The sequence below is a fragment of the Mus pahari genome, chromosome 15 (genome assembly GCF_900095145.1).
Source record: "Mus pahari chromosome 15, PAHARI_EIJ_v1.1, whole genome shotgun sequence".
Taxonomy (NCBI): Eukaryota; Metazoa; Chordata; class Mammalia; order Rodentia; family Muridae; genus Mus; species Mus pahari.
The window spans coordinates 43157127-43172163 of record NC_034604.1 but is presented as its reverse complement, the minus strand read 5'-3'; positions in this window follow the sequence as shown (position 1 = coordinate 43172163).

Sequence of the window (15037 nt, the reverse complement as noted above, 5' to 3'; positions counted from 1 at the left end):
ACAATCTCTGAACTATTTATACACAACCCTATAGAACTAATGACTTATTTTCTATCTCTTATTATTTTTTTTATGTGTAATGAGTATGGAAGGATCTTTGTCAGCTTCACTGAGCAGGAAAAAAGCTGCCAACATTTTCCAAATGCCAAGAGTTCTTTACTGATACTGTCCTAATTGAAGCTTAGATGCAATTTCAAGATGGTTTAATTTTTTTCTTATTTTCACTGTGTGAATAACAAAGTCTCCTTTGTGTGATGCCTGTCATCACATAGTATGACAAAGGACTCATCAGTGTATTGGGAGCTTTATTTGAAATCAGGTAAGATGGAAAATTGGTAGTATTTATTTCCTTTCTGAAAATTCAATAAAGGCTGTGCAAAGGATAGAAAAAGTACCCAAAGAGCATCTCACATCCACAGCTCATGCAGTTCCCTGGGTGCTAGGAGCATGTGGAAAGTTCTGCTCACATTGATGACTGCATTGGTCATTTGACAAATAAGGTTATCTATATTTTAGGACTGCTTGTTTTTTAAAGCAGAAAAAAAAAAGACTTGGCACTGATATAAAAAAAATATATAGGCAAGAAACATTTTTCAAACTTTAATTTATGCAGAAAACTAAATCAATTATTGTTCAATAATAGTGAAAGGATTCCCAGAAAGAAGTTTCCAGCATAAACTTTAAAATAACTACAAAATATGGAAAGCACATCAGGCTAAATGTCAAAACTCCTTTTTCTGAGGTTTGAAATGCCTACTCATAATGCAAACATTCAGCATGAATGAATAATATTTAGTCTTGTTACTTACATTAATGCTTATCTAGGAGAAGTAAAGATGCACTTCTGTTTTGGAGATTTGACTTAAGAGTATAATGTATTATTGATTGCTAACAAAGCTGAATGGCTCTTAAAAATATGGTAAAAATTTGCTGTTATCCACCAGGCAGATGCAATATTATTACTTTGTAAGTTCGTATTAGAATGGCCAACTGATAGGTGTTCCCTCTCAGCTCTCATTACAAGTGATGGAAGATAAACTTGTAATAATAAAACGTCTTAGAGCACATGTGAGGTAGATGGGTGTCATTTTATTAACATCAGCCTTTTTGAATGGTAGTGGACACTTCTCTGCCGTGAAATCAAGCATCAATGTGCCAAAGCTTTCTGTCTTACATGAAAATTTGTGTTGTTTAGAAACGAAAGCTAAGAGATCAGGCCTCTGTATCCTCTAAAGAGGAAAGAACAGTTTCCAGAGTAAGAAACTCACATTTTAAAAGTTGCTCATCTTAAAAGTCAAATTCAAAGAAATTTGAATTTGATGGATGTTGGATACATGGAAGGGGTAAAATGTGCAAAGGAGAAAAGAAAGTGCTGAGAAGATAAGAGTATTTAAGAATAAAGCTCGTTTAGTGTAATCAATACATAAGAGGCATTAACGTCTGAGATACAAGTATGAAAATTTGGCATGAAGGAAAGGTAATTAGAGGAGTCGTTTGCATTGAGTTTGGGGGCATGCATAATCCTACTTCAACTGCATTTTCTTTCAAAGAGTACAATGCCTAAAATTCATCTAATAGCTGCATTTTCATAGCCCATAGGGGCTTGCTTAAGTAAACAGATATGAAGGCTTTTTATGTTAACATTCAGCAATTTTTTATAAATAAAAGCTTATAAACTGCCAGTTACTGTTTTAAAAGCCTTTGTGTGCTCATTTAGGCACTTGACAAGTAGACTAGTTTGTACTTCAGTGTTTCTGCAGAACATATACCTTTCCGCAGATGATGCAGTAGGGAGATGGCCAAATTGCTATATGTAATGCAGTGGTTTTTCTAAACTACAATATAAAACTATTTATTTTCTGTTCATATATTCTGCTCTTCAGCTTGGAGTAACAATGGAGGTTTCAATGTCAAGATCTTTTGAGAATATTTAAACAGGGTTGTGTGTGAGTGAATATGTATGTGTGTGTGTGTATGTTTGTGTGTATATGAGAGAGAGAAAAAGAGAGGGAAAGGAGAGGGAGAGGGAGAGGGAGGGAGGGAGGGAGGGAGGGAGGGAGAGAGAGAGAGAGAGAGAGAGAGAGAGAGAGAGAGAGAGAGAGAGAGAGAGACTATGTTTTTATGTACAAATATCCATATGCGTGAAAGATAAAATGTTACCTCAGGCAATTCATTGAATATTTTATCAGAGCATTTCAGTCTTTTAAAACATGGAGGCAAATAATTTTTATTTTTTATATTTGAAGACTTTTATGTATGTATACAAGGGAATACCATCATATTTCCCCCTTTTCCTCCAACTTATCCATATTCCCCCTAACCTAACCTTCTTCCCAGCTCCATGTCATTCTTGTTTGGATAATGGACTAAATCCAGTTAATGTAGCCAATAAGAGCATGGCTATGCTGTAAGCAATGGAGTATGGGCACTCTCCCCACTGTGATACCTATGGGCACTCTCTCCACTGTGATACCTATAGGCACTCTCCCCACCGTGATACCTATGGGCACTTTCCCCACCGTGATACCTATGTGCACTCTCCCCACCGTGATACCTATGGGCACTTTCCCCACCGTGATACCTATGGGCACTTTCCCCACCGTGATACCTATGTGCACTCTCCCCACCGTGATACCTATGGGCACTCTCCCCACCGTGATACCTTAACAGGGAATGATGGTTGCTATGGAAAAAGAGTCATTCTCATTTCAGAAGGTTACAACTGAGTGGACATGGTGACAGGAGATCACTATATCACTTCGAAAATCAATCTAGAAGTTTCTCAAAAAAAAAAAAAAAATAGCAAGAAACAGTACTACCATATTACCCAGCTATATTACTCCTGGGTATCATTACTACGAAGACACTTGCACAAACGTGTGTAATACTGCTCTATTCACAGTAGCTATGAAATGGAATCAAGCTAGATAGATATCCCTCAACATATGGATAATAAGAAAAATAGCATATATACAAAGTGGACTGATACCTAGCTACAAAGAAAAACAAAATTCTGAAATTTCAGGTTAAGTGGATGGAATTGGAAAATTTTACTGAGAGAGATAAGTCAAGTCCAGAAAGTCAATGGTTATATAGTCTTTCTGAAACATGAATCCTAGATTCGAACTGTTCTGTGATTAACTTGGTACACAAGTAGAAGAGAGAAAGCTAGAAAGGGCCATTTGATAGATGTTAAGGGGTCAGAATAGATGAAATGAAAGTACAGAAGAGGCATAATATGGGCCAAAAGGCTTAATCAAAGGAAAGTATGGGAGTATGGGGGACAAAGGGTAGCAGGCATTGCAGGGGAAGATGAACTCATGCAAAGGAAGTATGAAATCCCTCATAAAAGAATAATATTTCCCATCTGAATATATATATATATATATATATATATATATATATATATACACACACATATATATATATATATATGTATATACACATATACATATATACAAATACACACACATACACAATACATATGTGATAGTTGGACCCATGTAGTAATAATAGAAGTAGAGCTGATATTCAGATTACAGCATTTAAGCAGGGAATTGAATGTGTTAATCAAAACTAAGGATTATAAAAAGCCCACAAGATTCTACTAATTTGAAATTGCAACTTTAAAAATAAGAAAGGCCATTCATTTAAATGATATTACCTGCATACAAAGAAATAAATCTTAAGTTTTTTTACAAACTCATTTAAAATTTTCTTTTTATCCTTTATTTCTTATTGTAAAATTTTAAGTGGCCTCTATTTAGGCATACTGAGATAGAATGTAGCAGAGAGAAAAATTATAAACTACACAAGAAGACATGCAAATGTGCAGCTTCTTGCATTTTTGTTATTGGTCTGGTATTGCACGGGCATGTTTGTTTAGTTTGGAGGAAAATGTTGGCTTGGAAAATTCAAGATGAGCTGGTCCTGTTTAGTTTAAAACTAGTATATTGGTACCCCACAATACTAATACATAATCAGGAGAATGTTTACATACTACATTTTCTTCCTTCCCTTAGAGTAGCAGAGTTCTAGAGGCTTCAATGGGTTGGGATATACATGTTAATGTTGTTCGGGGAGAGGTACATCTTCTCCATTGGCTTTCATTATAGGTTTAAAAGTATGATAATATTCTACAAGGCAGAACTTCTAGAATGAAATAACAGAATGATTGAACTGTACAGTCCTGGTCATCATAGTGGCTGTACAAGTTTCTTGGTCACCTGCAATGAATGTGTTTTTCTCTCCCCACATTCTCAATGCTAATTGTCATTTGTTTTCTAATAGCTATTCTAAGTGGGGTAAGGTAGATCCTCAAAAGTGTGTGAATGTTTAAGGATGTTGAACTTTCCCAAATATCTATTGGCCATCTCAATTTCTACTTTTGAAAATTGTTTCTTGAAATCATTAGTCCATTTCTTGACTGGATGATTTAACATTTTGGTGCTTAATTGTTTTAGTTCTTGATTTTTTATTTAAAAAAAAAAAAAAACCATGAGTATTATTCCCATTAGTGATGTAATTAGCAAAAATTTTATTTCCTCATTCAGAAGGCTGTCTTCTGGCTCTGGTGAATTTTACCTTTATGTATACAAGTCTTTTAATATTATGTATTTCCACTTCTCTGTTCTTAGGAATATTTTACCTGACATTTATGCACAGTAAACAACACAGAGTTAGTGTCATTAGAATAACACTATATGTCCTAGAGGACATTTAGAAATCCAATCTTTCCAGCAGCATTTGTTGGAGATGCTTTTCTCTAATATACCTTGTTGACACCTTCATCATAAATTAACTAGCTTCAGTGGGGATGGTTTATTTAAGTTCTCCATTCTATTCCACTGCTCTGTATGCTATTTTGTGCTAGCATCAAGCTGCCTATATTATTTTTGTTACCATAAGTCTGTTTGACATTAGGTATTGAGGTACCTGCAGCATTTTTCTTTCTTACAAGGATTGTCTTGTCTATTTGACTATTTTTCTGCTTCTAAAAGAACTTTAATTTTTCTCTAGGTCTGTGAGGAGTAGGATTTCAATGTGGATTGTGTTATTGCCATAAACTACTTCGGATACAGCAGCAGTTTCTCCAATACCCGTTCTCCTGCTCTGCATGCATGGAAGGTCTTTTTATATTCTAGTATCTTTGATATATTTCTTTGGCATTTTAAAATATTCCTTGTAGATGTCTTTTTGTTCTTCATTTCCTTGGTTAGGTTTGCTTCTTTTTATGTATTTTGAGTTACTGATACATTTTTTCTAGGTTATTATTTCTTTCTTGTCATGTTTAGTATTGATATTCAGGAAAGCCGTTGCTTTCTGTGTGTAGATTTTGTATTCTGCTACTTTTCTTAAAGAGTTTTCAGATTTGTAGCTTTGTAAAAGTGAAGTTTGTATTATTTTAAATAAAGGAGTATGTCATATGCACATATATATTTGTCCATATATAATTTGAATTATTTTTTCTGTCAGTAGCTCTTCTTTTATTGTTTTAGCCTGGATTCCAGGTGCTGTGTGGATAGTCCTGGGGCTAATTATACTTGATGTTAATTCCCTTCTCCTGTGAGTGGTTGTGAACAAGGAATGAGTCAGCACTCAGGTGATTTCCTGTAAACATACTTCCCACCTTAATTTGTAAAATAAAGGAGAACTGATGATTGGGCAGATAAAAGGGAAGGTGGAGTGGAAGGTGAGGAGAGAGAAGAAGGAGAAAATGGAAGTGGGGGAAGAAGAAAAGAGAGCAGAAGCACATGGACTGGAGACACTGCAAATTCTAAGGGATCTCATATGTGGAAGATGGTAGTGTAGCAGTAGATCTGCCCAATCTAGGTGCACAGCATGCATTCATACTAACTGAGTCTTGTTCTTATTGCTGGGGCATATTTGGGTGGAGATTTACCACAAGACGGTGCTGTATTAAATTTGAATTGGAAAAAAAAAATGGGTAGTCTGGTCTTAATCTAGAACAAAAGAAGAGGGAATTCCAGAATGTTCAGTCTTTAGCACTATACAAGCCATCTCCAGCACTGCATAAAGCAGATATGGTAACCCATGCCTATGAACCCAGAATGCAGTAGAATTAGAAATTCAAGGTCAGCCTTGGGTATGTGATGATTTGGTGGGTTAAAGAAGACTCCATCATAACAAACAAACAAATAGAAGACTTCTAAAGTTTATAATACCAATACTACATGTTGTCTAGCATTGTCCAATATATAGCAGTGTGACTGATGATTCCATTATGATAGGGCTGTAACATTGTGTAGACACTATGAAAGGCATTAACATTTTGTAAACAATTATTCTTGCTTGTACTGTGTGATCTGGAAGCTACTCTGCCTTTGTATTTATTTAAATGAGTTCAAATGTCCAGGACAGGCATATGTGAATATGAATACATTCAGCAGCAACCAAGGTACTGTCCTCCAGTAGGTTCAAAGTTCAAAGCTGTGCTTTTAAAATACTGAGAGACAGAGACAGAGAGATACAGAGAGACAGACAGCATGGACACACAGAACATATACACACATAGACACAGACACAGACACAGACACAGACACACACACAAACACACACACACACACAGAGAGAGAGAGAGAGAGAGAGAGAGAGAGAGAGAGAGAGAGAGAGAGAGAGGCCAGATAGCACTGGTAACCCAAAGCAGTAATGAGAAAGTCCTTACTGAAGGAGAGAATTGCCAGAAGTCAATTTTGATTTCTGATTACTTTCTATCATTTACCCTTGCTTGAAAGATAAACATGAGGAAGAGACTGAAACCGAGGAAAGGCACTTTGGTTCTTAATGGTCAGCAAACTGGACTGACCAACAGCCTCCTAGCAAACCTCACCACAGTTTCCGGTGTAAGTCATTGAGAAAACCCTAGACTAGCAGCTAAGCAACATTTCACTTCTGGGCATGGACCATGCTATAAGGGAGCCCCACTCAACCCTCAAGCTACCAATTTGAATGTATAATTTACTCCTTTTAAAATTTGTCCTCTGTGGTCTGTGAATTTTATTTGCCACATCCCCAAGGCAAGAAACCTAAGGCCATTGGCTCAAAATGTCTTAGATGGCCAGTGAGGTTTCTAGACCCAGAACCTTACCTAAATTCACTAAGAATCAGGAAAGATTCTGTTACTACCAAAGGCACCCCAAATTTTCCTGTGTTATTATAAGATGAGGAATACAGGAAATACAAGAAACTCCTTTGATTCATTAAAGGACTCTCTCTCTCTCTCTCTCTCTCTCTCTCTCTCTGGAACTATAAATCCATATAAAGATTTGTATCTGAACATGAGTGGAAGCAATTCTATAAATATTTGGGGTAGGTGAGTGAAAACAGGTATTTCTTTTGAAAAAAAGAATATCTAGACTTAGACTGAAGTCATGCTTCAACATGCTAGGAAATTTACTAAAAATACAGCAACAGTAACAACAACAATAACAACAACAAAACCCCTCATATACTTAAATTCTATGAATTTTATTATATGTGAATTATAATTTAATAAAACATAAAGATTGTGAAATTTATACATATTGTGTATAACATTTATGTGTAGTGTTCACATGCCATGACTTTTCTGATACCTTTACAGGAGTTTATTTAATTTAGATAATAACATATGCGAAGTGGTTGCTAATAGCATACACCGTTCACAAAGAGTGTTGAAGCTTTTAGTAATTTGCTGAGGGTTACATGGCACCTATGTGTTCAGGTTCCAATATATATTCCAGCTCTAGGTTTCATACGACATATGGGATACTTCTGTGAAATTATATTGCTTAGAATACATATTAGTAGTGTGTTCCTATTTCTACTACAGAAATCACTTAGCTATATAAAGATACCTGAGATGGAAGGTTTTTTTTTCCTGCTAAAGCTCTGGGCAAGAGTTAATATAAATATAAGTTCATTGTGTCTATTTGGACTCAGACCTTTGTCACTGCCTAACATGGTCTCTTTTTCTTCTGATTTAAATCCTATTGCCCCTTCAACACCAAGATCAAAGAAATCTCTGAAAAAACTTTACTTATCTCTCTAGGCCAATGTCCCAGAACATTCTTTGCATGCCTATAATGTGCCTCTTTCCCTGGTGCATTATAATTCCTTCTTTACTTAGCAGTCTTTCCCATTATAATGAAAGCCTCAAGAACGGAAAATGCTGGTTTATATTTGCAAACATCAGTATTGCTCTTTGGAGAACAGCAGACATTCAGCATGCCTGAATGAATGCAAACGTGATAAAAGTCATAGAGGAAATGGAAAAGACATTTATTTCCTTTCACATGAAGAAGTTCAGATACATCTAGGAGATTCAAAGGGGCACAGTGTTGAGTAGGAAATGTATTCTTCAGAAAAACCTTAGTGAGGTTAATTAAAGCATACCAAAAAATAGAAAGATGGAAATGAACATTTTCAGGTCTTCTGTTATGTACTTATGGCACAAACTTGGCTTCTGGATTTTTTTTGTGTGTGTGTCGCTTTTTCTAATTACCAAATGTCACCTCCTTGCATTCTTATAATTCAATTGGGTATTGACATTTTGCATATTAAAGTTAACCTCAATCGTATTGCACAGAGAACAAAGGTCAGATATCTAAAGAAACTTCAGTTTCCAGTTCTATTTTCAATGTGTGTTCCCTATTAAAATGTAGACGGGGCATGCCAGAGTTTGATCCCGTTGGCATTCAGTTTGGAGGGGAATATTCCAGAGAACGCTTTGTTTAGCATTTTGGACTAAGGCCTACTAGCCTGGGAATGTCATTAGTCCTGAGGAAAATGATTTACCTGGGTAACTTTTTAATCAGAAAATTATTTGAAAAAAAAAATCTAAAAGGGAAAATATCATTCCTGCCAGAATGAACAAAACATTTTCTCCTTTTATAGTGTGCAAGTGACAAGCTCTGCCAAATGCAAATCCTTTCTCCAATAGTAACAAGAATGGATGACTGGGATCCAGTCTCTACAGAGTTTTGCCTTCCTTGTATTTAAGCCTATACTTTTATGGTAACACTTAAGCCACTTGAGAAGCAGTTAGTGACACCATCAGTCAACTGCCAAGTGGAATATTTGATCTGCCTTTGCCCTGTAATTGCCCGAGGGTGATCATGTCCTGAATGTGTCTATTGTACTATAGAGAGATGGTGTGTTCAGTGGTTTTTAGGCTCCAGGACTCCAGTAACAGAACAATAAAACAGTGGGTATGAACCGAGAACCTCACTGTGTTAGGATCTTTGTTGACTTCCAAACTCAACAATTTATACTTCATTCAAAGTCCACTCTGTTTGGGAGATAGGAGTGAATGATAATCTAGAGGCTGAAAGAAACGAGCAAACTTTAGCAAGCATAATTACTCAAGGAAACTTCCTTCTCAGTCAAGCCAAGTCTAAAAGAAACCCATGTAGGGTACAGATGAGTTAAAGATTAGATGTTTTTTCTACATTTACATACTTTCTTTTCTTTTCTCTTTTCTTTTTTAAATTTTATTAGATAATTTCTTTATTTACAATTCAAATGATTAGATTTCTTAATTGAACACACAGGATTTAGGCTTTCTAAAACACATCTATATTATTAAGGCAAATATTTTTGAAAATCTAACCATTCCCTTAAGTTGTGTGTGTGTGTGTGTGTGTGTGTGTGTGTGTGTGTGTGTGTGTGTGTGAGAGAGAGAGAGAGAGAGAGAGAGAGAGAGAGAGATCCGAGTGTTGTTAAACCTGAAATGTAATCATAGAATGGTTTCTGCTGGTATCATTTTAAAATGTACAATTGTGGTGGGAAAACAGAAATAAAATTTAAAATATAAATATATGGTTGCAAAGAAATGCACAACAGTTTCCCTTATTGTCAAATGGGTCCATTTACAAATGAGTTCTTTTTTAATTAAAAGACTTTAACTTTGTTCTGGAGTTGACCCTTAGGAGATGGATGAACAGGGATATCCTGCCCTTCTGCTGTTCTGTGAGCCACATACACCTGATCACATCATTTACTGTAGGATTACCATATAATTACTAAATACAAATTAAATCTGTGTGATAATTAAAAATATTCTGTTTATGCTATCAATACTAGTCATTTACTTCAGTTAAGTTTTATGTTTGTTAAAAGCATTTCTATCACCTACTCTCAATGGACAAACATAACATCAAAGAAATGAAATACATACACACACACATATACATATGTACACACACACACATATATACATATGTACACACACACACATATATACATATGTACACACACACACACACACACACACAGACATACATAACTCCCAGAGGGCAGTCATACATTAAATTTTTTTAAGCATGACAAATCCATTTGTCTTACTAGAACCTCATGCGTCTTACATTCTTCCCCCAGATGAATTTTCAACATCTTCATGTGTCTGACTCCTGGGACTCATTTCTGCATATTCCTTTTTTTTTTTTTCTTTGAGCCACATAATAGCTTAGAGTCTTTGGCCTTGTTTCTGCTGCCTGGGACATTCTTGCTTCAGATCTTTGAGACGATATCCTTCTTACCACTTTGATGCCCTTAAATTTTCTTGAGGATATAACCCTTCCTTGGCCACTTTATGAAGTATGATCTCTTCCAGTCACTACTAATTTATATTACTCTGCAAACATCAACTTTGAAGTTATTTCTCCTTTATTCCTTTTTTCTGTTTTCTTGTCTGTCTCATACTCTTCAATTCTAATCTCCACGAGGGCAGACATGCTAGCAATTATATACATGTTCTTTACACACTGCCTAGAACAGTGCCTGAATAGAAAAGAGTAATTACCTATTCAGTAAAATCTTGCAAAATTATTTTTAAAAAATAAAGGAAAATGAAGACAATGACATGAAAACAATTCCTTTTGCTGGTAGAGATTTATGTGGAGAGACTTAGGAATTCATCTGTGTAAGAGAAGAATGAGGATGTATATGCTATCCAGATTAAGGATAAGCCGTAAAACTCAACTGCACCAGCATTTCAGTGTTTTACTACTGATCAGTAGTGAAGAGACACGAAGACAGAATGGCGAAGTAGTAGGGAGGTGGCTAGACATAAAAGACCTAATGTTTTGTGCTCTGTTATGAAATTAGTCATCTACAGGATGGGGACACACACAGCTCAGTACTGGAGTGCCTACTTGTCCTAAGGGACCTGTGTTCTACCCACAGAGTCTGAAAAAAAAATCTGGAATTTTTCATGGAACATGGTGAAAACACTAAGTATATGGATTAAGGAGGAGAAGAGAAGATGATGTGGCCAGGTTTGTACTCTGTGTATATTATACTGGCAATTGTGTAAAATAAATCTGGTAGGATATGTACAAAGATACTGAAAAAGCTGAATGAGTTAAAAAGGATATCAGTGAGAATGAAGAAGAAGCACATGACAGATGTTTTACAGATGTCTAATATGGGCACATAGTAGGTGGTACAAAGCTCATCTGAAGAGGCACTTAGTGAATAGTGTTAGTGCTTCTTCCATCATAGTAGTTTATATAGAATATTTGGATAAGGTGTTTATGAGACATTTAAATATGAAGCACAGTCTTTTGAGTGGCATGTTCCTAGGTCACATTGACTCATAAGGAAGCTCCAATAAATTCTCTGATATATTCCTCTGATGTGACTTGTCACATCAAGGAAACTCAGTGTAGTATCAAAAAAAAAAAGAGTATTTGAAGATACATAATACAAAAATGTGAGGAAGTCTAGGTCTGCGACTGTTCTGCTCATAGTTTCAGAAAAATGTCATTCAGTTTGTGTGCTTGTCATAGTGTCGAGCTAAAGACCAGCTGTCACTCACCTCATCAAATCCCAGCTCAGATCACACTGCTCTCGGTGAAACCAGATGTCTTTCCCATGTTCAGTTGAGAATCTCATTTTCTTTTATTTCAGTAATTGATAAGATGATACTTTTAAGTATCATGTAATGAGGTAATTTATAATTCCATATTTTTCCAAAAAATATTTAATCAGTGTTGTGTGTGTGTGTGTGTGTGTGTGTGTGCTTGTATGTGTACATGCATGTGTGCCTGCCTGCACAATACCAACATTAGAGGACAACTTTGTAGAGTCATTTATCAACTTTTTCCTTTATGTGAGTTCCAAGGACTGAGCTCAGAAGTAGAATCTTACACAATAAGTGCCCACCAGCAGTCTGGCCCCGGTGTATGTTTTTAATACTGATTCTGACCTTTTATTTCACTTGGAATCATTGAGGCACATTTTGTTTATCTGGTTCTGACAGCTAATTCATCATTACAAGTTTATTCCATTCCCCTAAAATAAGTGTAAATATGTGAGCACTTGGTGTTTATGAGTGGAGGTAAGAAATCTACTCCCAGGTCATTTTACTGTTGCAGCAAATGTGTATTTTCATCTCACATGGCATAGGAAGCATATGTTAAAGATAGACTCACGCTCTCTTTTGTGACTGGGTTCTCATTTCTGAAGTTTAAGTACTTTCCATGTGTTGCATATGCACCCATACAGTGTTCAATACCATAGGACTGAAACTCAGGGGCATATCTGTTTCATGGATCATGGTGGTCTCTATCACTAAAGGAGATAGCCACACACTGCCTGTGTGACTCCCCTTGGCAGTAGTCAGGCTGCTGCTAATGAAGGCAAACGGAGTGTTTGAGACACCTCAGAAATGGCCTTCAGTCATTCCTCCAACACCCTAAAAGTGAATGTTTATTCTTCTAAATTGACTGTGGGATGCTTCCTTTGTAAACTGGGCTGATGGAAATTTTCAGTTTTTACAGTCACCTCCTAACTTACCCATATGCAAAAATAATCAAAGAGTAGAGACAGCGTTTTCCCTTAATCCTTGTGTGGCTTGAAAACAGCCATGCAAGTTTGGCTCCTGTACCATGGAAACTTTCATCTTCTGCTAGATCCTGATAGATCAAAAGGATTGTGTTGCAGAGAGATGTGAATGATGGAAACAGACTGTCAAATGGGAGTTTGCTTCATTTTCATCCCCTATTTTGTGAAGCTTCAAAAAAAAAAAAATAGCCATTAGTTAACCATTACCAGAGAAATAAAAGACAGCATCATACATGTATACTGCTGGAGCAATATTAATGGCAGACCTGAAAATTTATGTCTATAAGCTACGGGGACAGCACGTATTTTAGTATTTAATCTTAGTTATAAGTTAGTAAGCCCTTTGATCATCACTTTACTGCAATGAGTATGTTTTTTAAAGGAGCATTGCATTTCCTTTGCATCCTCCGTGTTCTATTAAAAAAAGAAAAAAAAAGAGTGTAGCTTGTCAGGAGCAGGCCAGCTACCCAAAGCATTCTAATAAACTAGATATTCTTACTCCCAAATTTGACAGTTTTTTTTAAGTCTTTTAAAATGGTGCATCAACTCTTACATGGCAATTTTGATTTATGCAATATTGAACACAGTAGTGATATCTGAATTAAATATATATTTTATATATTAGTTTATTTGTATATACATATATTAATATACAATATATTATATGAACATATAATATATATATATAAATATATATTTATATTATAATGTGTGTACGTATGAATAAGCCATGGTCTTTTAAAAATATTACTGTAAAAGTTATCAGCATTTCACTTACCATGAAGGCAAGTGACCTAAAGGAAATTTCAAAAAATACATTCTATAGCAAAGCAGTCTATATTTGTACATCTGTGCAAACTGCCTTTGGAGAGGCATAGAAATCGTAATAGTAAGATGCTGAAATTATTTCCAGTAGTTTTCCACTATTTCATTGGCATGACATTGTTAAAGAAATGGATATTTTAAATAAGCTCTTTAAACGTTACCTGTTACACCCTAAGAATAGAAAGTACATTCTTATCTCATCAATACAAATCTTTTCAAAAGCTAACTGTGTTTACTAGTTCCACAATAAAATCCGTGTCTCTCGGGACACTGGGTACACAGCTGGTGTTCATTCCTCAGCTTTTCGTTCAAGTGGATATGCAGTTTGCCTTGGACTTATAGGTAGACTTTATGTAGCATCAGTTGCCACTTCACGACCTGCTTTAAGTGAATCTCTCACTTTCACTTTTCTATATAGGCTAGAAAAATGAAGCGAACGACTATCAAAGTCAGCTATTGAAAATGTGAGGATTCTGAGAATGAGCCTAAAGTGGCACAGCCATGCTGCCAACATGTTCCTTATTAATTGCACAGAATGAGCATGAAATTGACATTGTATTTTGAATATTATACATTTCACAGTCAAATGTTATTTAATTTTAAAATTAATTAATTAGGAATGAAGTATCCATACTTTGGTCTTCTTCTTGAATTTCATGTATTTTGTAGATTGTATCTTGGGTAGGCTAAAGATTCTGGGTTAATATCCGCTTATCAGTGAGTGCATATCATGTGTGTTCTTTTGTGATTGGGTTACCTCACTCAGGATGATATCTTCCAGATCCATCCGTTTGCATAAGAATTTCATAAATTCATTGTTTTTAATAGCTGAGTAGTACTCCATTGTGTAAATGTACCACATTTTCTGTATCTATTCCTCTGTTGAGGAACATCTGGGTTCTTTCTAGCTTCTGGCTATTATAAATAAGGCTGCTATGAACTTAGTGGAGCATGTGTCCTTATTACAAGTTGGAACATCTTCTGGGTATATGCCCAGGAGAGGTATTGCTGGATCTTCCATTAATAATATGTCCAATTTTCTGAGGAACCACAAGACTGATTTCCAGATTGGTTGTACCAGCTTGCAATCCCACCAACATTGGAGGAGTGTTCCTCTTTCTCCACATCCTTACCAGCATCTGCTGTCACCTGAATTTTTTATTTTAGCCATTCTGACTGGTGTGAAGTAGAATCTCAAGGTTGTTTTTATTTGAATTTCCCTGATGATTAAGGATTTTGAACATTTTTTCAGGTGCTTCTCAGCCATTCGGTATTCCTCAGTTGAGAATTCTTTGTTTAGCTATGTAGCCCAATTTTTAATAGGGTTATAATAAAATATCCATGGAGGGAGTTACAGAGACAAAGT